Source organism: Elephantulus edwardii, unplaced genomic scaffold (assembly GCF_000299155.1).
Source record: "Elephantulus edwardii isolate Elephantulus edwardi_28Jun2011 unplaced genomic scaffold, EleEdw1.0 scaffold00013, whole genome shotgun sequence".
Lineage (NCBI taxonomy): Eukaryota > Metazoa > Chordata > Mammalia > Macroscelidea > Macroscelididae > Elephantulus > Elephantulus edwardii.
In genome coordinates, this window is record NW_006399763.1 from 27,541,651 (window position 1) to 27,549,054 (window position 7,404).

Genomic DNA, 7,404 nt, shown 5'->3' on the forward strand with positions numbered 1-7,404 from the left:
TGCAATCTTAATGAATCATACTCTTCATATCCTCCCACAGCTCATTTAGTCTTTGCTCATTAGTGTTCAATACCTCCAACCTGTTACTGAGATGGTTTCTCAGGTCAGGTAAAACAAATTCAAGATCAAATGTTGATTCTTGCAGACTTGCTTTAATTTTCTTTAGATTAATTTTGAACTTTGATATGAATTATGATGTTCTATTCCACTATTAGCACATGGTTTAATTTTCACTGCTGATATGGGATAATAAAAAGTGAGCATTATGATTAAGGAAAACTGGACAAAATTAATGAAGCTATGAAACACATAAATATTCACATACTAGACACTATGGAACTGAGAGTCATTGGCACAGGAGATTTTGAATTAGAAAATCACATGATCTACTCTGATAGTGATGAAAAAGTGAAGAAAAATGTGATCGCATTCATAGTTTAAAAGACCATTTCTAGATCCATGTTGAAATACAATGTTGTGAATGGCATATTAGTAATAATGTCTAGCATTCCAATCTCAAAGGTGTGTGGTTTGAATGTACCAGATGCTCTGCTAGAGAAGGAAGGGCAGTCTCCTCCTGTGCCAGTCAGATCCAATTTGATGGTACACAACAAGAAAAAAAAGATTTGACAAGACATTGTAAATCATAAATTTGTACAATTGTAATTAATGGTATAAAATATATGAAGGATTGAATTAAAACCAATTTATAATAATAATAATAATAATTGATAACTATATGAAGGTGAAATGGCAACTATGCACATGGACTTCACCTGATAATCTGCACATGAAGGAGATTATTACATCTGTGAAAATAATAAAAGGTATATAGAACACTAAAATGAAGATTGGTCAGTTTTGCCATTCTATCAGTTTTAATTTGAGTAGCTTTAGAGACAGAAAATAGGAATCTTACTATATCAGGAAAAGCAAAGTTGCAAGTGTGGTATACTCTTTGGACCAGAAACTCCTGCAAAGGACAATTTAAGACTAACTAACTCTTGGTAGCAGTGATGACAGCAGTTCGAGCAGTTGGAAGCATCAAAATGGGTTATCAGAGACACATTCTTTTCACTTATGAAGTTTGTGGAGATCAGAGACCAGCATTCCTATACTGGCTGCTATATTCATATCTGTTTTGGAAGATATGCAGACACAGTGCTAAAAAGCAGGAATGGAAAAAGATCATTTCACATACCTTGGCATTTAATTGGGAGAGAGCAGTGTTGGCTTAACAGAGTACACAAATTATCATCTAATATCACTCATATCACACGCAAGCAAAGTTCTGCTGAAGATTATCCAGAAATGACTGGAACAGTACATTGACAGACAACTACCCTAAATACAAGTGGTGTTTAGAAGAGGCTGTGGCACCAGAAACATTATCACCAATGTCAGATGGATCTTGACAAAACAGAATGTACCAGAGGGATATCTATCTGTGTTTCATTGACTACGCAAAGGCATTTGACTGTATGAATCACAACAAATTGTGGTTAACCTTGAGAATAGGAATCCCAGAACACTTGATTGTACTTATTGAAAACATATACTTGGACAAAGAGTAAGTCCTCAGAAGAGAACAGGGAAACACTGTTTGGTTTAAAATCAGGAAATGAATGCATCAGGGATGCGTCTTGTCTCCATAACTTTTCAAGCTATATGCAGAACAGTTCATTTGGGGGGCTAGGCTTTTTGAGGAGGAATGTGGCATCAGGAATGGAGGAAGACTCATCAACAACCTATGTTATGCAGGTGACACAATATTTCTTCCTGAAACTGAGAAGGACCTAAAGCACTTGCTACAGAAGGTCAAGACAGTAGTCTACAATATAGACTGTCAACACCAAGTAGACAAAGATTCTCACCACTGGGCCAATTGGCAGTGCCATGATATACAGAGAAGAGACTAAGGTTGTTAACAGTTACAGCTTGCTCAATCCCACAATCAACACTCTTGGCACCAGCAGTCAGGAAATCAAAAGACATATTTTTTCATTAGGTAAATCTGCTGTCAGGGACCTCTTCAGAATACTGAGAAGCAACTTTGTCAGTGTAGAGAGTAAGGTGGCTTGACACAGGCCATGATCTTCGCAATTACTTGCTATGCATCAGAGAGCTGGATATTGACTAAGAATGACAAAAGAAGAATTGATGCCTTTGAATTGTGCTGAAGAAGAGTCTTGAACATACCATGGACTGCCAAGAAAACAAATTGGTCTGCCCTAGAGAGGGTGAAACCAAGTTTCTCCTTGGAGGCTAGGATTTTGAAACTCTCTTTCACATCCTTTGGGTATGTGGCCAGGATAGAACAATCCTTGAAGAAGGATATCATACTCAGGTGAGTGGACAGACAGTATAGGAGAGGAAGACCCCAGATGAAAGGGCTTTCTAGAGTAACTAAGGCAGTGGGGTATAACTTGCTTGCCCAAACTGGTACAGTATCTTTTGTCCTAGTCTTTTAATAGTATTGTTTGAATTTTCATTGGTAACAGGGTATGGAAATTCCAGTTTAGAGTGAGTGTCTATTCCTATGAGGAACCATTTGTAGCCATGTGGTGCCACTGCTTTCACTGGTCCAATAGAGCCAATTCGCCAAATTATCTGGTCCTACCCCTGTGCTGATCTCCAAAGAATCTGTCCAGTAGTGATTTGCAAAATGTGCCTCTCTGGTTGCCAAGCAAAGAAAAATGTATTGGTGTTTTGTGCCTGAAAGGGAAAAAGAAGAATACATCTAGGTTCAGTTCATCTCTTCATTGATGCAGCATCCCCACTTCCAATCACTTCACAAAACAAATTGGCCACCTCAAAGGAGTACACCAACATGTCTAACTGCTGTTTCCAATTAAACTATGATCCTTGCAGGGGACTCTTTTGATGGAAAATGAGATATCCATCTCTAATTTGTCCTCTGAATTCCCAAAGTTCTTTCTGTAGGTCAGTGTCCCAAACTTTTTAATTATCCAAATTTCTGTGGACAGTTTATACGACCATATGGTAAAACCATTGGCCAGTACCATTAATCAGTAAAAATCCAAGCATGTGAAATTTTACCATTGCTCAATTCTTTAATCACAGCTAGAAAGACAGACTATTGTGCTTATCTGTTCTTGCCTTCCTCATAGTCTCCCCATCTACTGGTCTTAATGTGTCAACTTTCCACATGAAATATTGTTTACATATCCTGGAAATGTCACCTGTTAACCAAGTAACTAAATGAAACTACTCAACAAAAAAAGTTGTTCATAGAGCATTGCCCATGTAGCAATGGTCTCTAGTAGCCTCTTCAAGGTTCTAGGATAGGACAAATAAGAAAAACAGTCTACTTGATAGATAGCTTGGATTGGATATGGTGGGTACATCCCTACATTATCCTGTGGCTTTTTCTGTATGAACTCTTTCCATTTTCTTACAGAACTGTTTCTTCTACATCACCTTGACATGATGGATATTTCAAGTTTCATAATAATCTTATGTCCCTCTGTCATTGAAGTAATTGCAACCAATTCCCAATAGCAGGCAAGTCAATATCTTTTTAAAGAGTGTGTATTATCCAGCAGCATCAAAAAATTTCATTTTCCAGAATCTCAATGGCTATCTCAAGGTAGCTTCCCCAGGATTTTGTAATAAGCTCCAATCTGCATAAGCACAGGTGGCAGATATCTCAAGAATTATGTCTAAATGTGGACCATAAGGATCTAGATGAAAAAGAGAGTGAGGCTACTTCCTGTATTTCAGCCAGAGCCTACTGTTGCTCAGGCCCCATTAAAACACACTTTTCTTTCCAGTAACTTGAAGGAAGGGAGTTAACAATATTCCAAGATGTGGGATTGAGTCCTCTAAACTCAACATAGACTAATCAAATATTGGCTCTCCTGTTTAGTCTTGGACGTAAGTAGTGAAAATAGTTTTTATTTTAGCTGCTTGTGTGTGAAATAACGTGTTGCTTCTGCCCAGGATATTCTCAAGAAATTTACTGTTTGGAAAGAACATTGGATTTTTGCTGAATTTTTAACCAGCTTCTCTTGTTCACACAGGCAACCACTGCTCTCAAATCATCCTTAGCCTGTTCTTCAGAGTTTTGTATCAGGATATCATCAATGTAATATACTGCAGCCTTCTGTATGGATTGAGGCTCAATGTCAAGAAGACAAAGATTCTCACCACTGGACCAATTGGCAGCATCAGGATGGATGGTGAAGAGATTGAGATTGTTAACAACTTTAGCCTGCTTGGCTACACGATCAACACTCTTGGCACCAGTAGCTAGGAAATAAAAAAAAAGTATTGCGATGGGAAAGTCTGCTGTTAGGTACCTCTTCTGAGTACTGAAGAACAATGGTGTCACTCTGGAGACTAAGGTACATCTGTTACAGGCTATGGTCTTTGCAATCACTTGTTGTGCATCAGAAAGTTGGACAATGACTAAGGAGTATAGAAGGAGAATTGATGCCTTTGAGCTGTGGTGCTGGAGAAGAGCATTGAATGTACCCTGGACTGCCAAGAAAGCAAACAGATTCATCCTGAACAGGGTTAAACCAGGCTGCTCCTTGGAGCAAGAATTCTGAGGCTGCGTCTGACATACTTTGGACATGTTGTAAGGAGGGAGAGGTCCTTGGAGAGGGACATCATGCTTGGGAGGGTGGAGGGACGGCGCAGAAAGGGAAGACCCTCTATGAGGTGGATTGATTCATTGACTGGAGTAATCAAGATGGGTGTGTCAAAAGCAGTGAGATTGGCACAGGATAGAGCAGGGCTTAGGGCTGTCATACATAGGGTCACTATGAGTCGCAAGAGAATTGATGGCACACAACAACAATAACAATGGACCAAATATAAGTCCCTTCAAAAGCATTTGTAAGATCTATCACTGAGTACCAATATTCTTAGTCTTTGGTGGGTTTTCATCATTCATGCCATGTCTGGTATGGCAGAAACCACAGGTGGCACTGGTTTTTTAGGCCTCAGGATAAGATAGATATTAGAACTATTGTATAGAGACGGTCTATAAGCCAAAAGGGACTTAATGACACATAACAACAGCAACAAGTCTACAGTTAACCTCCAAGAGACAACTGTGCTTTTTCAAGACTATAGAGGACTGTTTTACAGATAATTTTTCCATCACCAGCATTCCATCTTTAGCATATCTTTTTGATCAAGGCAAGTTTGTTTTTTTTTTTTTGCTTGCTTGTTTGGCTTTTTTTTTCCCCACCAGGTATCCTATATTGTTCCAAGTTAACAATATACACGAGCTCAAGCCATTCTAAGGATACCTATTAAGTAAATCCAATCACCTTTGTCTTTAGGACAGACTTATATGACCTCAGCTATAAAAAAATCTGGTAGAAGGAGTGTTCCCAATTTAGGCATGATATCCACATCAATAATGCATCCAGGTAAAGGAGATGTGACAACTTCATAAAACATCTGTTTATATTTTCCAGTTACCACACTTACTTTAATCCCAGTAAATATTGCATTGCTGTATCTTCTTAATAAAATGTTTAGTCCCTTAAAGATTTTATCAGTAGGTTTGAGAACCATAGCACATTAGGATCCAGTGTCCCAAAGACCCAAGAATTTTTCTTCTCCACCCACCTCCATGTCAATATTCTCAAATATGGCCTTTAATTCCATGCTGGAGGTTGAACCAGATGGTCCTGGCCATCCAGTAAATCAATATCTTAAACATCAAACTGAACTACTGCTTCATGTAAATCTGAGTGAGACCTCTCATTATTAATTACCTCATGAGTGGATGAATAGAACTGATTTGTTTAGGACTTCTTCATGTTAGGGAAGTATGGAGCCTTCATTGGTCCATTGAACCTCCTGCAATTGTACCTTAAAACCTTTTTCTAAACTCCAAAAATGTCTGCTATATTCATCTCATTCATGAATTATATAAAAATGTTCTTACTAAAAGGGTAAAAAAAATAAATGAAATGTACAGTGAGATGAAATTAGAGAATGCATAAGAAAAACTTTGCATTTCTTAAGCTGAGAGAACTGAAAAACAAACTTAAGCCTTGAATTGCAATATTAATTAAAAGATGTTATGGACAATATATTGAATAACCCAGGAGGGAATAGACAGTCACTGTACCAAAAAGAACTGACTGACACTGAAAAATTTCAGGAAATACCATATAAGCAGGCAACATAGAAGGAAATGAAAGGTGCACTGAAGGCATGGGGGGTGGAAAGCCCCAGAAATCAATAGGATACATATTGACTTGTTTCAATTAACAGATGAGCACTGGATGCACACACCAGGCTATGCCAGGCTATCTGGAGGACAGTTGTTTAACCAACAGATTGGAAGAGGTCCAGATTTGTTCTCATTCACAAGAAAGGTGATCCAACATTATGTGGAAACTATCAAACAATATCATTAATATCACATGAAAGCAAAGTATTGCTGAAAATCATAAACAAATGGTTAGAACAATGTATAGATAGGGAAATTCCAGAAGTTCAAGCAAGATTTAGCGGAGGCATGGCACCAGGGAGATCATTACTAATGTCAGATGGCTCCTGGGTGAAAGTAAAGAATACAAGAAGAATGCCTATTTATGCTTTATTGACCGTGCAAAGGAATTTGGCTGTGCAGATAATAACAAGTTATGGTTAACGTTGAGGAGAATGAGAATCCTAGAGCATTGAATTGTGCTCTTCTGAAACCTACATCTAGACCAAGAGGCTATTGTGCAGAGTAAGGGAACATTTCTCTGTTAATATTAGTTGCCTTCAATTTGAGTACGACTTATGAACAAAAAATCTGAACCCTGTTCTATCCTGCACCATCCTCACACTTCCTGACACACAAGAGCCCATTGCAGTAGTCATTGTGTCAATCCATCTAGTTGAGGGTCTTCCTTTCCTTTGCCTATCCTCCACCCATTAGATCATGTCTGTCTCCAAGGAATAGTAACTCTTAGAAACATGCCTGAAATATGTTTGATGAAATCTCATCATTCTTGAGCCTCCAAAGAGCACTCTAGCTGCAATCTCTCCCAGGCGTATATGTCTGTTCTCTTGGTCATTTTACAGGATGTTCAGTCCTTTTCTCCACACCAGAGCTCAAAGGCATCAAATATTTTTCTGTCATCCTTATTCATTGTGCAGCTCTCAGATGCATAGCAAGTGATCTGAAGTAGCATGAATCTGAAGCACCTTAGTCCTCAAGTGACATCATTATTCCTCAGTAATTTGGAGAGGTCCCTAACTGCAGATTTTCTCAGTACAATGCACCTCCTTGTTTCTTGACTGCTGGCATCAAGGATATTAATTGTGAATCCAAGTAAGATGCAGCTTTTGACAGTTTCAATCTATTCTACATCCATCATGATGTTGCCTATTGGTCCAGTGGTAAGAATCTTTGTTTACTTGACA